Source organism: Saccopteryx bilineata, chromosome 1 (genome assembly GCF_036850765.1).
Source record: "Saccopteryx bilineata isolate mSacBil1 chromosome 1, mSacBil1_pri_phased_curated, whole genome shotgun sequence".
Taxonomy (NCBI): Eukaryota; Metazoa; Chordata; class Mammalia; order Chiroptera; family Emballonuridae; genus Saccopteryx; species Saccopteryx bilineata.
This window is the reverse complement of record NC_089490.1, coordinates 147,187,715-147,211,519: the sequence shown is the minus strand read 5'-3', so window position 1 is coordinate 147,211,519 and position 23,805 is coordinate 147,187,715. Positions and strand designations below refer to the sequence as shown.

The 23,805-nt window shown below is 37.0% G+C and overlaps 1 pseudogene; it reads left to right on the top strand.

Annotated features, from left to right (window-relative positions):
• Positions 1 to 1,041: 1,041 nt before the first annotated feature.
• Positions 1,042 to 23,805, top strand: part of LOC136321020 (olfactory receptor 7E178-like) — a 78,298-nt pseudogene continuing 55,534 nt past the window's right edge.

The following is a 23,805-nucleotide window of genomic DNA, read 5'->3' as shown; positions in this document are numbered from 1 at the left end:
CTCCTTGGGGCAGCTTTCCATCTTCTTGGAATTCCTGTCTCAGGGTTGAGGGTCCATTAAGTAAGGGTGAGATCTGACAGATAAGCAGAACATCAAGAGGGCAGTTTGGATTTTCTGGCAAATTCATGTATCTATCAAGAAATAGAAAGCAAGTTTTTATTTTTAGAGTTAATTCTTGTTTAATGATTGATACCTTCATGATACACTAATACCAAGAGTAGGGGTCAATAATGATCTAAGATTTTTTGTATTTTTCAAAATATACTTAACAAAATTTGAAGTCAGCTAGGTCAAGGTTGGGAGGGATATTTGATAAGGCTTTTTATTTATTTATTTATTTATTCATTTTTTTTAAGGTAAACATCTCTATAGCATTTGAACTGTTTTTTTGATAAGGCTTTTTAATGACAACCCATATGTCTCAGTGAGCACATATTACATTAGAGGAGGAAAGCCAGAAATCCAAAATGGTAATGAGAATACATGAAGTATCTGGCTCATAAAAAGCTGCCTTGTAATTATTAATATAAACATTGACTTTAATGTAAAGAGCAAATAATATAGCTCTAGAAATAATATATCTTATCAGTATGCTTGAATTTCTTACACTGTGTCTAAATATTTAGGGCTGTTTATAAGTGCTATTTAATAAGAATAATTTTTTCTTAGAGAAAGAAGAGTATTATTTATTCAGCACTTTATCTAAAAGAATAGGCTGCAGTTGATATGTTCATGGATTTGCTATTTTGAAATGTCCTTATTTCTCTAACAGTCCTCAAGGAAGTGTCTCTAATGTAAGTCCGTATAAAAATGGGTGAATACTATGTAAACTAATGAGTAAAGACTTCTAAGAAAATAGGACTTAAGGCACTGAGAAATATTGTTGAAGGCACTGGGGTGGATGAACTCAAGTGTAAAGACTTTGTGAACTGCTTGGATTCAAACTATGAACATGGCGCTGGGTGTTCACTTACATGTGGGTTTCTTTTCTTTTACAACTTTATTTTCTTTTCCTAAAGTTATCCAGACTACATTGAACCACAAAATTTAACATGTGTCTCAGAGTTCTTCCTCATGGGTCACTCAGATGATCTTGAACTGCAGCCTTTGCTCAGTGGGCTCTTCCTGTCCATGTACCCGATCACCGTGTTGGGAATCTGCTCATCATCCTGGCCATCAGCTCAGACTCCCACCTGCACATACCTATGTACTTCTTCCTCTCCAACATGTCCTTGGCTTCCATTGGTTTCATTTCTACAACCACCCCAAAATTATTATGAACATCCAGACTCACAATAGTCATTTCCTGTGGGGTCAGCCTGACTCAGATGTCAATTTTTATGCTTTTTGGATGTATAAATGATCTCCTTTTGACCATGATGGCTTATGACCCATTTGTGGCCATCTGTTACCCTCTGCACTACTTGATTATTATGAAGCCTCGTCTCTGTGGCTTGTTGGTTTTGTCATTTTTCATCAGCCTTTTGGAATCTCAGCTGCACTTCTTAACAGTGTCACAACTTACCTGCTTCATGGATGTGGAAATACCAAATTTCTTCTGTGACCCTTCTCAGCTACTCAACCTTGCCTGTTTTCAAGTCCTCATCAATAACATATTTATTCTACTGGTGCCATATTTGGTAGTTTCCCCCTCTTAGGGATTATTTTCTCTTACTATATAATTATTTGCTTCATTCTGAGAATCCTGTTGACAGGTGGGATGTATAAATCCTTGTCCACCTGTGGCTCTCACATGTCAGTTGTTTGTTTGTTTTATGGAAGAGCCCTTGGGGTGTACCTTAGTTCAGCTGTCTCACCCTCTCCTAGACAGGGTGCAGTGACCTTGGTGGTGTACACTGTGGTCACCTCCATGCTGTACACAGGGACATCAAAAGGGCCAGGAAGAAGCTTCTCAGAAACACAATCTGATCTCAGTGCTCGCGTCATCCATTTGAGGTGTAAGTTGAAAAATGCAACAGGACCAAACATCAAGACCTACAAATCCCACCTCTCTCATCACATCATTTATGTAGGTCATATAACTTTCACTCTTCTCCCTGCTTACCATCTGAATATCACTTCTTTTGGTATGTCTGTAACAAACTAGGGAGTATCCTGGGATACTTTGTGTATCATCATCACTGCCTGATTGAATATTATAACATCACTGGAGACTTCTGTAGTTTAACATTGGTGACCCAAGCATCCCAGACTGATACACAACACTTTATATGTTTAACTAAAATTTACATCCTTTTGACAGCTCTGTAAATTTTTCATACAAATTTATCATCTATCAACTTTGTTCATGCAGGTATGTGTAAGATAAATGTTTCTGTTTCTAAACCTTGGTTTTTATTAAAATCATCTGCAGAGCTTAAAATACTAACACTGGGTCTCATCACCATGTATTCTGATTTCATGGGAAAGAAATATGGTCTGAACATGAGGATTTTAAAGAGCCTTCTAGTGGTTGTAGTGTGCAGCCAGGTTTAAGAACTACTGATCTAAGTCAGATCTTTCCTTCAAAAATGGCCTAATATCTTGGGTCCACCTGATCATGGATAAATGCTGAAGAATATGAAGAAAATCAGAGGTAAAAGGTGGAAAGAGATAGAGCCTATGGTAGCAATAGGCAATGTGTTTTCCCAGTTATTACCGACAATGTTTCTTGAAGTATCCTTTCTATATCATATAGCTGTGCATACGTGTTTATGTTGAAGCTATTGTCTCTCTTCTCCAAACTCACTTGTATGCTTTCTGATGTTGGGATGAAACTCTTGAAATCACTACTGTATTTTCCATCTTTTGTCCATCTTACATACAGTGGTCCTTCACCTATCATGGGGGTTAGGTTCCAGAACCTTGTGCAATAGGTGAAAATGCACGAAGTAGCGACCTTATATTTGTTTTATAATTTATATCTATCTTAAGGCTTTATTTAATTTAATATTATTTTAATATGTTTTAACATTTTTATATGGTTTGCAATTTTTAGGCTAGAAAATGCTTATTTTGCAACAAAAAATTAAAATAATAAATATATAAAAATACCTATATACCACAAAATCCTGCAATATAGCAGGATTCACAAACATAAAATTAGATATATATAATTTAAAAATCCACAATACAGTGATACAATGAAAAGTGAACCATGATATGATGAGGGACAATTGTACTGTCAATAGTGGTAACAAAGTCATTATGTTCTAAAAACTCAACCTTTTCCTTAACACCTTGAGAAGTAATGGTATCTTCTTTCTTCACTTGTAATTGCTATGTTACCAGTTTATTCTTTGCCTTTTAGTATTTCAATAACTGTTTAAGTAATGTCTTATATTACAATTTGTTAATCAAGGTGACTAACTGTTTTCTCTTTTCATGACTGAGCTCTGACTGGTATTATGATATGGGGTACAGACATTTATGTGAGGTGTCAGCAACAGGAAGATTGCAAAATAAGCCCAGGAAAAAAGTGTTTGTAAATTATGTGTTTTGGCCACGAGTATAAAACTGTAAAATCAGTGGTGAGACTATTTATTTTTGCTGTTTTCTCTGATGATGCTTGAGGATCATGAAGTCACTGGTCATCACATGAAATTGACCTTCTTTTATATTACTCTAGAAATGCCAAAAAGTATGTTCTCAGCAAAAGGGTATTCTTTCCTCTCACTAGTGATGGTCTGGTTAAGACTTCACTTTATTACCATGCTTCCCTGTCTTCTGTTATGATAAATAAAGCTTTGGGATCCCTTAGAGTTCTACACAATTGTATGTACAGGACTCTTCATGTAACTTGACAAACCAACCTCCATGTCCCTCTGACTCAGGAAACCTGGATGGGTAGTATTTATAAGGTTATAGTACACAACTAACCACATACATCCCAATTTATTCATGAGAAAATAATTCACCCAAACCATATTTTATTATAGTGTTTAAGATGAGAGAAAACAAAGAAATATAAAAAATATATTCTAAAGTCAGTTCATTCTTTTCTAGTTTGCAGAGATCAAAACTGCTGGAGACATTTGTTAAATTTGGCTGTGAAATGGCTGAAGACTGGCCTGATATTGATGGAGGAACCCTGCTGGCATAACAGAAACCAAGTGGTCTCCTTGAGTCTGTACAGCCAGAAGTGGTATAATGTCTGCAGAAGTTTCCAATGAAGAGGAAGTTCTACCCACTTGCCAGGTTCTCTATGGTGAATATCTGTTGAGTTTTTGTTGTGTGATGAATTCAGACAATGCTGCAAAGCAGATGGACATGATTTAAGTCTTGAAGACACTGAAAACAATGCCCTTAGGAAGATAAGACCATTGGTGGGCAGTTTTTGAGATGTTCCCAATGATCCTCAACTTCTGGTTTTTATGCCCATGTGTATTTCCTCCCATTGAGTTTGAGCTGGACATAGTGTCTTGCATCCAACAATGAACATTGGGTAGAAATGATGAGAATTCACTTCTGAAAATAGAGTGAAAGAAATCTGGCATTTTCCTGTTGCTCTTCTTTTGTTCTCCAGGGATGATGTACCTCAACCTTCACATTGTGAGCTGCCCCATCAAGAGGGTCATGTGTCAAAGAACTGAGGGAATTTTCTGGCCAATAGCCCTCAAGCATGTGACACCTACAAACAGCCTTGTAAGTGAACTTGGAAGTGGGCCTCTGACAGTCAGGCCTTGAGATAACTGCAGCCCTGGGTGACACCTAATAGAACCTTGTGAGAGGTTCTAGAAGTAGCTAAGTATCAGTTACCAAAATATATTTACCAAATAAATATATAAAATATATACAGATCAAAAGTTTTAAAAAAAGAAAAGATGGCAGCAGAGTAGGCGGATGCCCAGACGCCTAGCTTTCACCACCAAACTGGAATACAAATCAATTTAGGAAAAATCAGCATAAAAAACTAACTCTGAACTGCAAGAACAGCTCTCAAAAACCAAGGAGCAAAGAAGAAGCCACAATAATACTGGTAGGGAGCGCCTGAACCTCCTCTGCTTACAGGAATGGAGAAAGGGAGGTGAGGCTGAGAGTCCAGAGAGGATCTCATATAGGAAAAAAAGCAGAGACTACTGCTCACAGCCACTTACCTGGTGACAAGGGAGCGAGGTGTGTTGAAAAGACCAGCTTGGAGGATGACGTCAGAGTAATGGCGGAGTAGGAAGCGATACCGATAAATCTCCCCCAAAACTCAACAAGATCTTCAACCAGAAACAGAAAAACCTATACTTGGAGCTTCCAGATCCTTCGCAATACACCCAAAGGTATGATTGAGTGAAAAATTGGCTAAATATATAACCAAACCCCGAAGGAAATAGGGAGTAAGAAATGCTCCGCCTTCCTCACTAACCTAAACAGGGCGGCTTTCTCTGGTAACTGTGAATATAGAAACTGAGGCGGGCAAAGGGGGTGAATAGATCCAGGCCGCCGCAGCAAAAACGGCCGAACCAGGCTGTGGCTCAGAGATCCAAGCCGAGGAAAATCTGATCCTGTGGCAACCCGGGCAATACAAGCTAACACTCGCGCCAAATCCAAACAAAGAAAGACAAGCGGAGCGGCCATTTTACCCGGTCTCCTGGTCGGTGCGCAGTTAGTGGAAGAGAGATTTCTTCCTAAGCCGCGGAAGTGGGTGCCCGTGTTGCCCCACGGAGAGGCAGGGTCAGAGGCCTTTCTGTGGGCTGAGGGCAGAGTCTCTGGGCAGCCCCAGCGCCCTGGGAAAGCTACGCACGGGAGGGAGTGAGAACTAATCCCAACGGTGGAGATTTTCCGTGCTGGAGGCTGTTTCACTCAGAGGGAACCGCGGCTGGCCTCATATCCTGGTTTGCGCGCGCAGATAAGGAGTGAGCGATTCCTCCGAGTGCCTTGGCAGTGCGCGCCCGTGTTATCGCAGAGAGGGGCAGAGTCAGGGGCCTTTGTGTGGGCAAAAGCGGAATCTCGAGCCGCCCCAGCGCCTTGCAAAAGCCGCACACGGGGACGGAGCGAGACTCAATTCCAACGCTGCAACTTTTCCCTGCGGTTGGGAGTTTCACTCAGAGCGTGAGACTGCTGGCTGGATATCCTGGTTGCAGACAGTGAGTGAGAGTTTCCTCCAAGCGCCCCGGAAGTGGGCGCCCGCTTGTGTTACCGGACAGAGTGGCAGAGCCAGAGGTCTTCGAGTGGGCGGAAAGCCCGCCTGATTATGCTAGCAGCTCTGACTGACTGAGCCTTACCCAGAGCCCTGTGCTGAGTGGAAATAGAGTGGGGAGTTGCCAGGAATTTGAGCCTCTTACTATCCAGGCAGAGGCAGCAGCAACCCCATAGCTGGACTATCAGGCTACTAATTGAGGAAGGAAAGACTAGGAGAAAGGCTCCAGGAACACGGACTCTCTCACTGTCGGAGCCTATAAATGTTAATGAGCCTCGACTCCTAACGAGAATAAAGCACAATACATGACATTGCCATAGAGACTTATCAACTGCAAACCTCTACCTGAGCGTGCCAAAGGGGCAGAACCCGGGGTACAGAGTCACCGACCAGGAAGAGGGAGAGAAAAGAAAAAGCAAGAAGATAACCTCTCAAAATCAAGAATAATCTGCAGACTTTATAACCTATCCCATTTTATTATATTTGTTCGTTTGTTTCTCTTATCTTCATTCTTGAGACTTTTTTTTTCCTCCTCCAATTTGGCCGATTAACTCTCTACCGGTCTTACTCTTTCCTCTCCTTGAACTACACTACCCATAAGTGTTACATCTCCCATTATCATTTCTCTTCTCTTCCTTTCTCTCTATGAGGGTTGCACTCCAAAACCCTTAACTCTCTCTCTCTCTCTCCTTTCTTTTTTCTTCTTTTAGTGGTTCCCTCTTTTTTTCTCTCTCTCTCTTTCTTTTCTCCCTCTATATTAGTTTCTTCCTTTCTCCTTTACATCTCCTCTCATTCAAACCTCAATAACAAACAAATTATCTTATCTGGGACTCAAACCTATGTTTGTGGCATTTTGGGGGGTTTTTACTTCACCTTTTTAACTCACTAGCAGTGCTCCCATCCCTGGCTCTCCATATTATCTAGTTCTGGTTCCACTAAATACAATAGTAAGTTTTTCATTTGTCCCCCCATTTTTCCATTTTCCTCTTATTCCTCTCATCATAACTCTTAGAAAACCAACACCTAAAAGCAAATCATTTTATTCTTGACCCAAATTTTTTCCTTATTTGCTTTTTGTGGGTCCATACGCTCTTTTTTTTTTCTTTTTTCTTTTTTTTTTTCTTCCCTTTTTTTTTTTTTTCTTTCTCTCTTTTTTGCCCCTTTATTACTTTTCCCCAATTCAGGCCCTCCATCACAGGCATTGTTTGTTATAACTCACAGTCCACCACAAGATTTTCTCAAGAAAGGGGGGAGAGGAGAGGAGAGGAAAAAAAGAGGGGGGGAATAATTTCCTTTTTTAAAAAATTTTTATTTTATTTTATTTTTCTTTATTTCATTATTAATTTTTTTAAAAAAAACAACTCTTTTCGATTTGTTATTTTTTTATTTTTTTTAACTTTTTATTCTTTATTAAATCTCATTAATACTATCAACAAAACCACCCTCAGATGCCATTAAGGAAGAGAAAATCGAATATCATGGATACAAAAGAAAGAGAGGTAACACAGCTAGATGAGGAAAAATCTATGGAGAAAAAATTTAATATATTGGAAACCTTGGAGCTAAATGACAGAGAATTCAAGATAGAAATCCTAAAAATCCTCCGAGATATACAAGAAAACACAGAAAGGCAATATAGGGAGCTCAGAAAACAACTCCATGAACACAAAGAATATATGTCCAAGGAAATTGAAACTATAAAAACAAATCAAACAGAGATGAAAAACTCAATTAACGAGCTGAAAAACGAAGTAACAAGCTTAGCTAATAGAACAGGTCAGATAGAAGAGAGGATTAGTGAAATAGAAGACAAGCAACTTGAGGCACAACAGAGAGAAGAAGAAAGAGACTCAAAAATTAAAAAAAATGAGATAGCCCTACAAGAATTATCTGACTCCATCAAAAAGAATAACATAAGAATAATAGGTATATCAGAGGGAGAAGAGAGAGAAAATGGAATGGAGAACATACTTAAACAAATAATTGATGAGAACTTCCCAAGCCTGTGGAAAGAACTAAAGCCTCAAGTTCAAGAAGCAAACAGAACTCCAAGTTTTCTTAACCCCAACAAACCTACTCCAAGGCATATCATAATGAAATTGACACAAACCAACAGCAAAGAAAAAATTCTCAAGGCAGCCAGGGAAAAGAAGAATACAACATATAAAGGAAGGCCCATTAGATTATCATCAGATTTCTCAGCAGAAACTCTACAAGCTAGAAGAGAGTGGACCCCAATATTTAAAGAACTGAAAGACAGGAACTTTCAGCCACGAATACTATACCCATCAAAGCTATCCTTCAAATACGAAGGAGAAATAAAAACATTCACAGATACAGAAAAGATGAGGGAATTTATCATCAGAAAACCCCCACTCCAGGAATTACTAAAGGGGGTTCTCCAATCAGATACAAAGAACAAAAAAAAACAGAGCCACAAGTAAAAGCTCCAAGAAGAACACAATAAAACCAAATTTAAACTGTGACAACAACAAAAAGAAAGAGGGGGAGAAGACGGAGATTAACAGTAGCAAAGGACGATGGAGTGCAAAAGTACTCACAAAATAGTTCGCTACAATGAACAGGGTAGGGACCCTTTTCATTACTCAAAGGTAACCACCATTGAAAAAACCACCACAGAAGCACATGAGATAAAAAAGATAGCAACAGAGGAAAGATGTATGGAATACAACCAAATAAAAACAAAAGATAGAAAAACAAAAGAGAAGGATCAAACAAGACACAAAACTAACAGAAAGCAAGATATAAAATGGCAATAGGGAACTCACAAGTATCAATAATTACACTAAATGTAAATGGATTAAACTCACCAATAAAAAGGCACAGAGTATCAGAATGGATTAAAAAAGAAAATCCAACTGTATGCTGCCTACAGGAAACTCATCTAAGTAACAAGGATAAAAACAAATTCAAAGTGAAAGGCTGGAAAACAATACTTCAAGCAAATAACATCCAAAAAAAAGCAGGTGTAGCAATACTCATATCGGATAATGCTGACTACAAGACAGGAAAAGTACTTAGAGACAAAAATGGCCATTTCATAATGGCTAAGGGGACACTGAATCAAGAAGACATAACAATTCTTAATATATATGCACCAAACCAAGGAGCACCAAAATATATAAGACAGCTACTTATTGATCTTAAAACAAAAACTGACAAAAATACAATCATACTTGGAGACCTCAATACACCGCTGACGGCTCTAGATCGGTCATCCAAACAGAGAATCAACAAAGACATAGTGGCCTTAAACAAAACACTAGAGCACCTGGATATGATAGACATCTACAGGACATTTCATCCCAAAGTGACTGAGTATACATTTTTCTCCAGTGTACATGGATCATTCTCAAGAATTGACCATATGTTGGGCCACAAAAACAATATCAGCAAATTCAGAAAAATTGAAGTTGTACCAAGCATATTTTCTGATCATAAAGCCTTGAAACTAGAATTCAACTGCAAAAAAGAGGAAAAAAATCCCACAAAAATGTGGAAACTAAACAACATACTTTTAAAAAATGAATGGGTCAAAGAAGAAATAAGTGCAGAGATCAAAAGATATATACAGACTAATGAAAATGACAATACGACATATCAGAATCTATGGGATGCAGCAAAAGCAGTGATAAGAGGGAAGTTCATATCGCTTCAGGCATATATGAACAAACAAGAGAGAGCCCAAGTGAACCACTTAATTTCCCACCTTAAGGAACTAGAAAAAGAAGAACAAAGACAACCCAAAACCAGCCGAAGAAAGGAGATAATAAAAATCAGAGCAGAAATAAATGAATTAGAGAACAGAAAAACTATAGAAAAAATTAATAGAACAAGGAGCTGGTTCTTTGAAAAGATCAACAAAATTGACAAACCCTTGGCAAGACTTACCAAGGAAAAAAGAGAAAGAACTCATATAAACAAAATCCAAAATGAAAGAGGAGAAATCACCACAGACACCGTAGATATACAAAGAATTATTGTAGAATACTATGAAAAACTTTATGCCACTAAATTCAACAACCTAGAAGAAATGGATAAATTCCTAGAACAATACAACCTTCCTAGACTGAGTCAAGAAGAAGCAGAAAGCCTAAACAGACCTATCAGTAGAGAAGAAATAGAAAAAACCATTAAAAACCTCCCCAAAAATAAAAGTCCAGGCCCTGACGGCTATACCAGCGAATTTTATCAAACATTCAAAGAAGACTTGGTTCCTATTCTACTCAAAGTCTTCCAAAAAATTGAAGAAGAAGCAATACTTCCAAACACATTTTATGAGGCCAACATAACCCTCATACCAAAACCAGGCAAGGATGGCACAAAAAAAGAAAACTACAGACCAATATCTCTAATGAATACAGATGCTAAAATACTAAACAAAATACTAGCAAATCGAATACAACAACATATTAAAAAAATAATATATCATGATCAAGTGGGATTCATCCCAGAATCTCAAGGATGGTTCAACATACGCAAAACGGTTAACGTAATACACCATATCAACAAAACAAAGAACAAAAACCACATGATCTAATCAATAGACGCAGAAAAGGCTTTCGATAAAATACAACACAATTTTATGTTTAAGACTCTCAACAAAATGGGTATAGAAGGAAAGTATCTCAACATGATAAAGGCCATATATGATAAACCATCAGCTAACATCATATTAAATGGCACTAAACTGAAGGCTTTCCCCCTTAAATCAGGAACAAGACAGGGTTGTCCACTCTCTCCACTCTTATTTAATGTGGTACTAGAGGTTCTAGCCAGAGCAATCAGACAAGACAAAGAAATAAAAGGCATCCATATCGGAAAAGAAGAAGTAAAGGTATCACTTTTTGCAGATGATATGATCCTATACATCAAAAACCCCAAAGAATCCACAAAAAGACTACTAGAAACAATAAGCCAATACAGTAAGGTCGCAGGATACAAAATTAACATACAGAAGTCAATAGCCTTTCTATATGCCAACAATGAAACAACTGAGAAGGAACTCAAAAGAATAATCCCCTTCACGATTGCAACAAAAAAAATAAAATACTTAGGAATAAATATAACAAAGAATGTAAAGGACTTATATAATGAAAACTATAAACCATTGTTAAGGGAAATAGAAAAAGATATAATGAGATGGAATAATATACCTTGTTCTTGGCTAGGAAGAATAAATATAATCAAGATGGCTATATTACCCAAAGCAATATACAAATTTAATGCAATTCCCATCAAAATTCCAATGACATTTTTTAAAGAAATAGAGCAAAAAATCGTCAGATTTATATGGAACTATAAAAAACCCCGAATAGCCAAAGCAATCCTAAAGAAAAAGAATGAAGCTGGGGGCATAACAATACCTGACTTCAAACTCTATTATAGGGCCACGACAATCAAAACAGCATGGTATTGGCAGAAAAATAGACACTCAGACCAATGGAACAGAATAGAAAGTCCAGAAATAAAACCACATATATATAGTCAAATAATTTTTGATAAAGGGGCCAACAACACACAATGGAGAAAAGAAAGCCTCTTCAATAAATGGTGCTGGGAAAACTGGAAAGCCACATGCAAAAGAATGAAACTGGACTACAGTCTCTCCCCCTGTACAAAAATTAACTCAAAATGGATCAAAGATCTAAACATAAGACCTGAAACAATTAAGTACATAGAAGAAGACATAGGTACTCAACTCATGGACCTGGGTTTTAAAGAGCATTTTATGAATTTGACTCCAATGGCAAGAGAAGTGAAGGCAAAAATTAATGAATGGGACTACATCAGACTAAGAAGTTTTTGCTCAGCAAGGGAAACTGATAACAAAATAAACAGAAAGCCAACTAAATGGGAAATGATATTTTCAAACAACAGCTCAGATAAGGGCCTAATATCCAAAATATACAAAGAACTCATAAAACTCAACAACAAACAAACAAACAGTCCAATAAAAAAATGGGAAGAGGATATGAATAGACACTTCTCCCAGGAAGAAATACAAATGGCCAACAGATATATGAAAAGATGCTCATCTTCTTTAGCTATTAGAGAAATGCAAATCAAAACGGCAATGAGATACCACCTCACACCTGTTCGATTAGCTGTTATTAGCAAGTCAGGTAATAGCAAATGTTGGAGAGGCTGTGGAGAAAAAGCAACCCTCATACACTGTTGGTGGGAATGTAAAGTAGTACAACCATTATGGAAGAAAGTATGGTGGTTCCTCAAAAAACTGAAAATAGAACTACCTTATGACCCAGCAATCCCTCTACTGGGTATATATCCCCAAAACTCAGAAACATTGATACGTAAAGACACATGCAGCCCCATGTTTATTGCAGCATTGTTCACAGTGGCCAGGACATGGAAACAACCAAAAAGCCCATCAATAGATGACTGGATAAAGAAGATGTGGCACATATACACTATGGAATACTACTCAGCCATAAGAAATGATGACATCGGAACATTTACAGCAAAATGGTGGGATCTTGATAACATGATACGAAGCGAAATAAGTAAATCAGAAAAAAACAGGAACTGTATTATTCCATACGTAGGTGGGACATAATAGTGAAACTAAGAGACATTGATAAGAGTGTGGTGGTTACGGGGGGAGGGGGGAATGGGAGAGGGATAGGGGGTGGGAGGGGCACAAAGAAAACAAGATAGAAGGTGACAGAGGACAATCTGACTTTGGGTGGTGGGTATGCAACATAATTGAACGAGAAGATAAACTGGACTAGTTATCTTTGAATATATGTATCCTGATTTATTGATGTCACCCCATTAAAAAATAAAATTATAAAAAAAAAAAAAAAAGAAAAGACCAGCTTATCTCCCAAGTGGAAAGGACAGGGAGAGGGACAGACTGTGAGGGGCTAAGGAATGCAGGAAATGAACTAAAAAAGCTGACTCATCCATGCAGAGGTGGCCATAGCTGAAGGAGGGACTGAACCTTTCACAAAACAGAGCTGAATTGCTTCTGGATCAGAGATCTCCGGACATCTATCCAGCTCCAATCAGCGCAACAAGATACAGCTGAAAACAAGAAGTGGGGAGGAGGGGAAGTAACTCAGGTCTCCATGGAGATCTGAGATACACCTCCCCCTACTGAAGCTGAGAAAACACCCTGCCCCCAGTGAGATTAGCTGGCTAAAGAGGCCTTCAGAGTCTCAGGTTATGCCCATCACATTCCTGGATACAGTTTCAAGGAAGCTCCCTGCTGAGATAAATAAACAAGACTATCACCTGTTAAGAAAACAAACAAATCAAGACTTCAAAGATGCCCAAATCTGAAAGTGGATTACAGATAACAGCTGATACCAACCCAAGAAGACCTAGAAATAACACAACTGAGAACTGGAGGCAGACAACACCAAGCCTAGCCTCAACCAACTCTACAAATAAAACACCATGAGAAGACAAAAAAGTGCAATCCAAATGAAACCACAAGTGACACCTTCAGGAGATGAACTGAGTGATATGAAAATAATCAAACTTCCAGATGCAGAGTTCAAAATAATGATTGTAAGGATGCTTAGGGATCTTAGAACAACAATGGATAGTCACTATGAACACCTAAATAAAGAAATAGCAAGTATAAAAAAGAATCAGTCAGAGATGACAAATACAATATCAGAAATAAAGACCACAGTGGAAGGAATTAAAAACAGGATAGATAGAGCAGATGATCAAATCAGCGAGTTAGAGGACAACTGGAATGAAGGCATGAAAGCAGAGAAGAAAAGAGAAAAGAGACTCAAAAAGTCAGAGGAAAATCTTAGAGAGCTCTGTGACAACATGAAGAGAAATAACATCCACATCATAGGGGTTCCTGAAGAAGAAGAAAAAGAACAATGGATAGAGACTTTGTTCAATCATATCATAGCCTGAAAACTTCCCTAAATTAATGCAAGAGAAACTGTCACAAATCCAAGAAGCACAGAGGACTCCATTAAAGAGAAACCCAAAGAAACCTACACCAAGACACACCATCATTAAAATACCAAAGCTAAGCAATAAAGAGAAAATATTAAAAGCTGCAAGAGAAAAAAAAGTTATCATCTACAAAGGAGCCCCATAAGAATGACATCCGACTTCTCAACAGAAACACTTGAGGCCAGAAGGAAATGGCAAGAAATATTCAAAGTAATGCAGAACAAGAACCTACAACCCAGACTACTTTATCCAGCAAGGCTATCGTTTAAAATCAAAGGAGAAATAAAAAGCTTCCCAGACAAAAAACAACTCAAGGAATTCATTACAACCAAACCAACACTGCAAGAAATGTTAAGGGGCCTGTTGTAAACAGATCAAAGTTGGAAAAGAATATAGCAAAAAAGGAATACACCTTTAAAGAAGAAAATGGCAATAAACAACTACATATCAATAATAACCTTAAATGTAAATGGATTAAATGATCCAATCAAAAGACATAGGGTAGCTGCATGGATAAGAAAACAGGACCCATACATATGTTTTCTACAAGAGACACACCTTAGAACAAAAGACACACATAGATTGAAGGTAAAAGGATGGAAAAAAAACATTTCATGCAAACGGAAATTAAAAAAAAGCTGGGGTAGCAATACTTATATCAGACAAATTGGACTTTAAAACAAAGGATATAGTAAAAGATAAAGAAGGCCACTACATAATGATTAAGGGAGTAATCCAACAGGAAGATATAACTATTATAAATATCTATGCACCTAATATAGGAGCACCCAAATATATAAAACAGACTTTGATGGATTTAAAGGGCGAGATCAACAGCAATACTATAATAGTAGGGGATTTCAATACCCCACTAACATCACTAGATAGATCCTCAAGAAAGAAAATTAACAAAGAAACAGCAGACTTATTGGAAATACTAGATCAACTCGATTTAATAAATATCTTCAGATCCTTTCACACTAAAGCAGCAGAATATACATTCTTTTCAAGAGCTCATGGTACATTCTCTAGGATAGACCACATATTAGGGCAGAAAAGTGCTCTCAACAAATTTAAGAAGACTGAAATCATATCAAGCACTTTCTCCGTTCACAACGGCATGAAACTAGAAATGAATCACAGCAGAAAAGCTCAAAAATTCTCAAACACATGGAAACTAAATAGCAGGGTGTTAAATAATGAATGCATTAAGAATGAGATCAAAGAAGAAATAAAAAAATTCCTAGAAACAAATGACAATGAGCATACAACAACTCAAAATTTATGGGACACAGCAAAAGCAGTGCTGAGAGGGAAGTTCATAGCACTACAGGCACACTTTCAGAAGCTAGAAAAAGCTCAAATAACAACTTAACCCTGCATCTAAAAGAACTAGAAAAAGAACAGCAAGTAAAGCCCAAATGTAGTAGAAGGAAGGAAATAATAAAGATCAGAGCAGAAATAAATGACATAGAGGCTAAAGAAACAAATCAGAGGATCAATGAAACTAGGAGCTGGTTCTTTGAAAAGGAAAACAAGGTTGATGAACCTTTAAGTAGACTCACCAAGAAAAAGAGAGAGAGGACTCAAATAAATAAAATTAGAAATGAGAGAGGAGAAATAACAACTGACACAACAGAAATACAAAATATTGTAAGAAAATACTATGAAGAACTGTATGCCAAAAAACTAGACAACCTAGATGAAATGGAAAAATTCCTTGAAACATACAATCTTCCAAAAATCAATCTGGAAGAATCAGAAAACCTAAACAGACCGATTACAACAAAGGAGATCGAAACAGTTATCAAAAAACTCCCAACAAAGAAAAGTCCGGGGCCCGATGGCTTCACAATGGAATTCTACCAAATGTTCAAAGAAGAACTAACTCCTATCCTTCTCAAACTATTTCAAAAAATTCAAGAGGAAGGAAGACTTCCAAGCTCCTTTTATGAGGCGAGCATAATTCTGATTCCAAAACCAGGCAAAGACAACACAAAGAAATAAAATTATAGGCCAATATCTTTGATGAATATAGATGCTAAAATCCTCAACAAAATATTAGCAAACCGGATCCAATAATATATGGAAAGAATCATACACCAGGATGAAGTGGGATTTATTTTGAGGTGGCAAGGCTGGTACAATATTTGTAAATCAATCAATGTGATTCATCACATAAACAAAAAGAAGGAGAAAAACCATATGATAATGTCAATAGATGCAGAAAAAGCATTTGATAAAATCCAGCACCCATTCATGATCAAAACTCTCAGCAAAGTGGGAATACAGGGAACATACCTCAACATGATAAAAGCCATCTATGAGAAACCTACAGCCAACATCATACTCAATGGGCAAAAATTCAAAGGAATACCCTTAAGATCAGGAACAAGGCAAGGGTGCCGCCTTTCACCACTCTTATTTAACATGGTCCTGGAAGTCCTAGCCACAGCAATCAGACAAGAAGAAGAAATAAAAGGCATTCAAGTTGGAAAAGAAGAAGTAAAACTCTCATTATTTGCAGATGATATGATATTGTATATAGAAAACCCTAAAGTCTCAGTCAAAAAGCTACTGGACCTGATAAATGAATTCAGCAAAGTGGCAGGATATAATATCAATACTCAGAAATCAGAGGCATTTTTATACACCAACAATGAATAATCAGAAAGAGAAATTAAGGAAACAATCCCCTTCACAATGACAATCAAAAAAAATAAAGTGCCTAGGAATAAACTTAACCAAGGAGACTAAAGACTTGTACTCAGAAAATTACAAAGCATTGATAAAAGAAATCAAGGAAGATACAAACAAGTGGAAGCATATACCGTGCTCATGGTTAGGAGGAATAAACATCATTAAAATGTTTATATTACCCAAAGCAATCTATAAATTCAATGCAATACCAATTAAAATACCAATGATGTACTTCAAAGATATAGAAAACATATCCTAAAAATTTATATGGAACCAAAAGAGAACACGAATAGCCTCAGCAATCTTAAAAAAGAAGAATAAAGTGGGAGGTATCACACTTCCTGATATCAAGTTATACTACAAGGCCGTTGTACTCAAAACAGCCTGGTACTGGCATAAGAACAGGCATATAGATCAATGGAACAGAACAGAGAACCCAGAAATAAACCCACAGTTCTATGGACAACTGATATTTGATAAAGGAGGTAAGAAAATACAATGGAGTAAAGACAGCCTCTTTAACAAATGGTGTTGGGAAAATTGGACAGCTACCTGCAAAAAAATGAAACTAGATCTCCAGCTTACACCACTCACAAAAGTAAACACACAATGGACAAAAGACTTAAATGTAGGCCGTGAAACCATAAGCATCTTAGAAGAAAACATAGCAATATATTTGCTGATTTATTTCCATGGGGAAGTGAAATAAAAGACAGGATAAACAAATGGGACTATATCAAACTAAAAAGCTTTTGCACAGCTAAAATCAACAAGAACAGAATAAAAAAGACAAACTACACAATGGGAGAACATATTTGACAATACATCTGATCAGGGGTTAATAACCAAAATTTATAAAGAACTTGTAAAACTCAACACCAGGAAGACAAACAACCCAATTCAAAAATGGGCAAAAGAAATGAATAGACACTTCTCCAAAGAGGATATACAGATGGCCAATAGGCATATGAAAAAATGCTCAACATCACTAATCATTACAGAAATGCAAATTAAAACCACAATGGGATATCACCTCACACCAGTCAGAATGGCGCTTACCAACAAAACAACACAGAATAAGTGCTGGCGAGGATGTGGAGAAAAGGGAACCCTCCTGCACTGCTGGTGGGAATGCAGACTGGTGCAGCCACTGTGGAAAACAGTATGGAGATTTCTCAAAAAACTGCAAATCGAACTGCCTTTTGACCCAGCTATCCCACTTTTAGGAATATACCCCAAGGACATCATAGAACGGCTCCAAATGGAGAAATGCACCCCCATGTTTGTGGTAGCATTTTTACAATAGCAAAGATCTGGAAACAGTCCAAGTGTCTGTCAGAGGACGAGAGGGTTAAAATGCTTTGGTACATATATACTATGGAATACTACTCAGCCACAAAAAATGACGACATCCGATCATTTACAATAACATGGATAGACCTTGATAACATTATACGGAGTGAAATAAGTAAATTAGAAAAAAAACTAAGAACTATATGAATCCATACATAGAAGGGACATAAAAATGAAAATTAGAGACATGAACAAGAATGTGATGGCAACAGGGGTGGGGGGAGGGGGAGGGGGCGAAGAAGGAGACAGGGGTTGGGGGTGGGATGGGGCACAGAGAAAACCAGATAGAAGGTGACAGAAGACAATTTAACTTTGGGGGAGAGGTATACAGCACAATCAAATGTCAAAATATTCTAGAGATGTTTTCTCTCAATATATGTACCCTGATTTATTAATGTCACTGCATAAAATTTAATAAATAAATTTAAAAAAAGTTTTAAAAAATACCATTATAATTCATTTAAAAAATGCAGAACTAAAATCTCATTCATGTTAGCAAAACTAAATAAATACAAAAACCTGTAAATCTTCAAAATACAAATTCTAACTCAACAACATCTAAGGAAATAAAAATAATAAGTTATATTTAGAAACAACTTTTAATTGATAACAGAAGTAATATCACATTATTTGGTATGGCTTTAGATTAATATCACATTCTTTATATTGAAGTCCTATTTCTGCATAGACTTTATGATTAATCCATAAGATTACAGATATCAAAGTCACTCATTTAATGGTTAAATTAAAAAGATTAATTTTAACTTTTGAGTTAAGATCCTGCAAGCTGGAAATAAAGAGCAAAGAATGTAGATGACCTTCTGTGCTGTGCAGGAGGCCCAATACAAAGTTGCAATTATTCACAAATGGATTTTAGGGGAAAATTTACTATGATTAATAATAAGAGATAATCAAGGCAAAATCAATATGTTTTGAAGTTATGTAATCTGAAGTAGAAGAAAAAGAACCAACACAACAATAAGCTACACATCACTGGATGAAGAAACATCAGCTTGAGTGCTTCAGTCATAGCCAGTTGAAGCAATAGACTAAGAAAAAGAGAATTATGAGTATGTACAAATCTCACCAAACCATAAAGGAATACATCAACAGACTGAGAAGCATCAGCATGGGCTCCAAATTTACCCTCCCAGACCCCCATCCATTGTGTGCATCAATGAGGAGAAAATCTCTAAGAGCTTCAGGGGTGGTCTGAGACCCTACATACATTTATAGAAAAATTTTGGCTGGAGGCTGTTACATGTGGGCCCTTTATGCATAACCTCTAGAAACAAAGAAAGGTCACCACATTCTAAAATAATTAACTTAGGCAAGCAATCAAGAGATAAGAACATTCACCCTGGCTTCAGAGAAAACTGCACCGGTGAGCAGCCTTGGGGAAAGCAGGATGTCTTAAGACCATCCTCCCTGGATTCAGTGGAAATTACCGCAGGACATCTTATCCCACCCTAAGTAAATGACTCTGTCATTCCTGCAACTAGTTTTTGTGATGGTTAATGTTCATGTTCAATTGAGTTTAAATTTATATATATACTATTCCTCAACACCTTTCTTATCAGGAGAGAAAGAACTAAGACCCTTCAAGGGCATTAAGTTTCCCCTCACCCCTTTTCATTAATATTAGCAAACTTCCAGAGACTGGACAGCATGGACCAGATGGCTAATAAGATTTGTGCATGGAGCCCCTGAGGTCATACCATTGTAAATAATTCACTGATGTCTTCAGCCCTCAAGATTTTTAGTTCTACTACAGTGGCTCCATATTTCTGAGTTGCCTTTCTTTGTGGGAATATGCATCAGAAGGTCCCAGCCAGAGTTTTTATTCCTGCCAAACCTGAAGAAAGACCCAAGCCCTCATCACACACAAGGCAAAAAAGGGGCTGTTGCAGGAAAATGATCCTGGTGAAGGAGACACTCAGACAACTTAATTAATAGAGGAAGGAGACTTTATTAGTAGTCAGTGGAGCATGTGAGGCTAATAGCATCAAACCATGAGCTCTCCAAATTAGATTTTCTTATAGGTTATATACCTTTACAGTATTCAAGCAGTGGGTGCATGATTCCCTTGTTTAAGGTTTCCCAGGACTCAAGGAGAGGGGAGGAGGAGTTTTGGTGGGATCAGCAAGGGGGAAGGAATTTCCAGATCACTGGTTGTAGCTACATACAGATCCTGTTTTCTTGCTTTGTGTTGCAAGTAGCTCCAAGCAACCATTTAGAGCATTGGTCCCCAACCCTCAGGCCGCGGACTGGTACCGGTCCATGGGCCATTTGGTCCTGATTCACAGAGAAAGAATAAATAACTTACATTATTTCCGTTTTATTTATATTTAAGTCAGAACAATGTTTTATTTTTAAAAAATGACCAGATTCCCTCTGTTACATCCATTTAAGACTCACTCTTGATGCTTGGAAAATAAGGGTATGTTGGACGGGAAGGGCAAGGAGGGGTGGAGGACTGGGAGATTGCAGTTTCCAATGGAGAATGGAGAATGGCTAGTTTTGTCCCAGGAGAGATGAGTAGTTGGAGTTGCATGGACTTGGGACCGGACTAGGTCAGTGGGCAAGGTTTGACTGACTAGTCCTATAAGGTGGGTCTTGCTTGAATATTCTGAGAGGTGGGCTCAAAGTGGGGACAGGCCTAGGTGCCAAGGATGCAGGGAAACTGGGGCTGCAGGCAGGGTTAACCTTAAGATCTCTTATCCAGCCTCTCAAGAGTCAGAGATTGCACAGAAAACAAAAGTTGTACCAATCCGTGGAATCACCTTCATTCACTCACTTTCTTCATTAGGCCTTTAGTGTTCCCTTCCATTGCTTTATTGATAACTGGTCATGTAGGAAGGCTATTGTTGATAATTATTTATATAGATTCATTTACCTGGAAACGTTACTGACCTCCAATAGTTGTCCATTTCTAAATATGGACTTAAAATACAAATAAAATTTTCTGTGCATTGTTTTTGTACTAATATTAACATTTTTTTGCTTGTTCTGTGTCTCTTCAACTATGTTTTAGTCAAGAAGAAAGAATTTTTTCTTGGTCAGTAATGATTATCAATCTATTTGCAGTAAGTTGTAACTTTATTAAGTTAATAAAGTCCCTTTTAAATCTGGTTTATAAATATATATTTTATCAATTGTTGATTAATGTTATCAAATGTTTTTGCACTATTGAATTAACATAACTTTGCTCCTTATTTTATGATATTATATCTGTATAAAATCTTTAATTTTATATAGTCCAATGACTATATACTTTAAAAAAATTTTTTATTTAGACAATTCATTTTAACAGGGTGAAATTGGTCAACTAGAGCAGTGGTCCCCAACCACTGGGCTGTGGACCAGTACCGGTCCATGGGCCATTTGGTACTGGTCCCCAGAGAAAGAATAAATAACTTAACTTATTTCCATTTTATTTATATTTAAGTCTGAACAATGTTTTATTTTTTAAAAATGACCAGATTCCCTCTGTTACATCCATCTAATACTCTTGATGCCTGTCTCAGTGACTTGATACATTTATCCATCCTGCCCTAAAGGCCCGTTCGTGAAAATATTTTCAGACATTAAACCGATCCGTGGCCCAAAGAAGGATGAGGATCACTGAACAAGAGTACTTATATTTAGAGAAAACATCTCCAAATCATTTTCACATTCGATTATATTGTAAACCCATCACCCAAAGTCAAATATTCCTCTGTTACCTTTTATTTGTTTCTCTTTATGCCCCTCCCCTCCCCCACCCCTTTTTCCTCTACCCCCTCTTCTACCACTCCCTACCCTCCATTCCCCTCCCCCTGGTAACCACTGAACTCTTATCTATGTCCATGAGTCTCAACTTTGTGTCCCACCTATGTATGGAATTGTAGACTTTTTAGTTTTTTCTGATTTACTTATTTCACTCAGTATAATGTTATGAAGGTCTATTCATGTTGTTGTAAATTATCCTATGTCGTTATTTTTTTATGGCTGAGGAGTATTCCATAGTATATATGTACCACCTCTTTATCCAATCTTCTATTGAAGGACTTTTTGATTGTTTCCATGTCTTGGCCACTGTGAATAATGCTGCAATGAACATGGGGCTGCATGTGTCTTTACGTACTAGTGTTTTTTAGTTTGGGGGGTATATACCCAGTAGAGGGATTGCCAGGTCATATGGTAGTTCTATTCTTAATTTTTTTGATGAACCACCATACTTTCTTCCATAATGATACTAATTTACATTCTCACCGACAGTGGATGAGGATTCCTTTTTCTCCAGTCTCTCCAACACTTGTTATTACCTGTCTTGTTGATAATAGCTAATCTAACAGGTGTGAGGTGCTATCTCATTATAGTTTTGATTTGCATTTCTCTAATAGTGAGTGAAGATGAGCATCTTTTTATATATCTATTGGCCATTTGTATTTCTTTTCAGGAGACGTGTTTGTTCATGTCCTCTTCTTAATTTTTATTGGATTGTTTTATTGTTTGTTGCTGAGTTTTGTGAGTTCGTTATATATTTTGGACATTAGCTCCTTATCTGAGCTGTTGTTTGAAAATATCATCTCCCATTTAGTTGGCTGTTTGTTTTCTTGTCAGTTTCTTTTCTTGTGCAGAAGATTCTTAGTTTGATGTAGTCCCATTCATTTCTCTTTGTTTTTACCTTTCTTTCCTTTGGGGTTAATTTTATTAAATGTTCTCTATGGCCAAGGTCCATGAGTTTAGTACCTATGTTTTCTTCTTTGTAATTTATTGTTCCAGAACTTATATTTAGGTGTTTGATCCATTTTGAATTAATTTTTCTGCAAGGAGACAAACTGCAGTCAAGTTTCATTCTTTTGCATGTGACCTTCCAATTTTCCCAGCACCATTTATTGAAAAGGCTTTCTTTTCTCTATTGTGTGTTTTTGGCTGTTTTATCAAAGATGATTTGCCCATATCTATGTGGTTTTATTTCTGGGCTCTTTATTCTGTTCCATTAGTCTGTGTGTCTATTTTTCTGCCAATAACATGCAGTTTTGATTATCATGGCACTGTAGTATAATTTGAAGTCAGGTATTGTAATGCCTCCAGCTTCATTTTCTTTCTTTAGGATTACTTTGGTTATTCAAGGCTTTTTATTGTTCGATACAAACCTGATGTTTTTTTTTATTCCATGTCCTTAAAAAATGACATTTGAATTTTGGTGGTAATTGCAATAATTTTGCATATTGCTTTGGGTAATATGGCCGTTTTAACTATATTTATTTTTCCTATCCAGAAACAAGGAATATTTTTTCATTTTATTGTGTCCTTTTCAATTTCCTTTAACAATGCTTTGTAGTTTTCAGTATACAGGTCCTTTGCATTCTTTCTTATGTTTTTTCCTAGGTATTTTTTGTTGTTGTTGCGACTGTAAAAGGAATTATTATTTTGAGTTCATTTCCCAAAGTTTCATTGTTGGCATATAAGAAAACAATAGACTTCTGTATATTAATTTTGTATTCTGCAAACTTTCTTTATTGGTTTATTGTTTTTAATAGCCTTTCTGTGGGTCTTTGGGGTTTTCTATATGTAGGATTATGTCCTCTGCAAAAAGTGAAACCTTTACTTCTTTCCCAATATAAATGCCTTTTATTTCCTTTTCTTGTCTGATTGCTCTGGCTAAA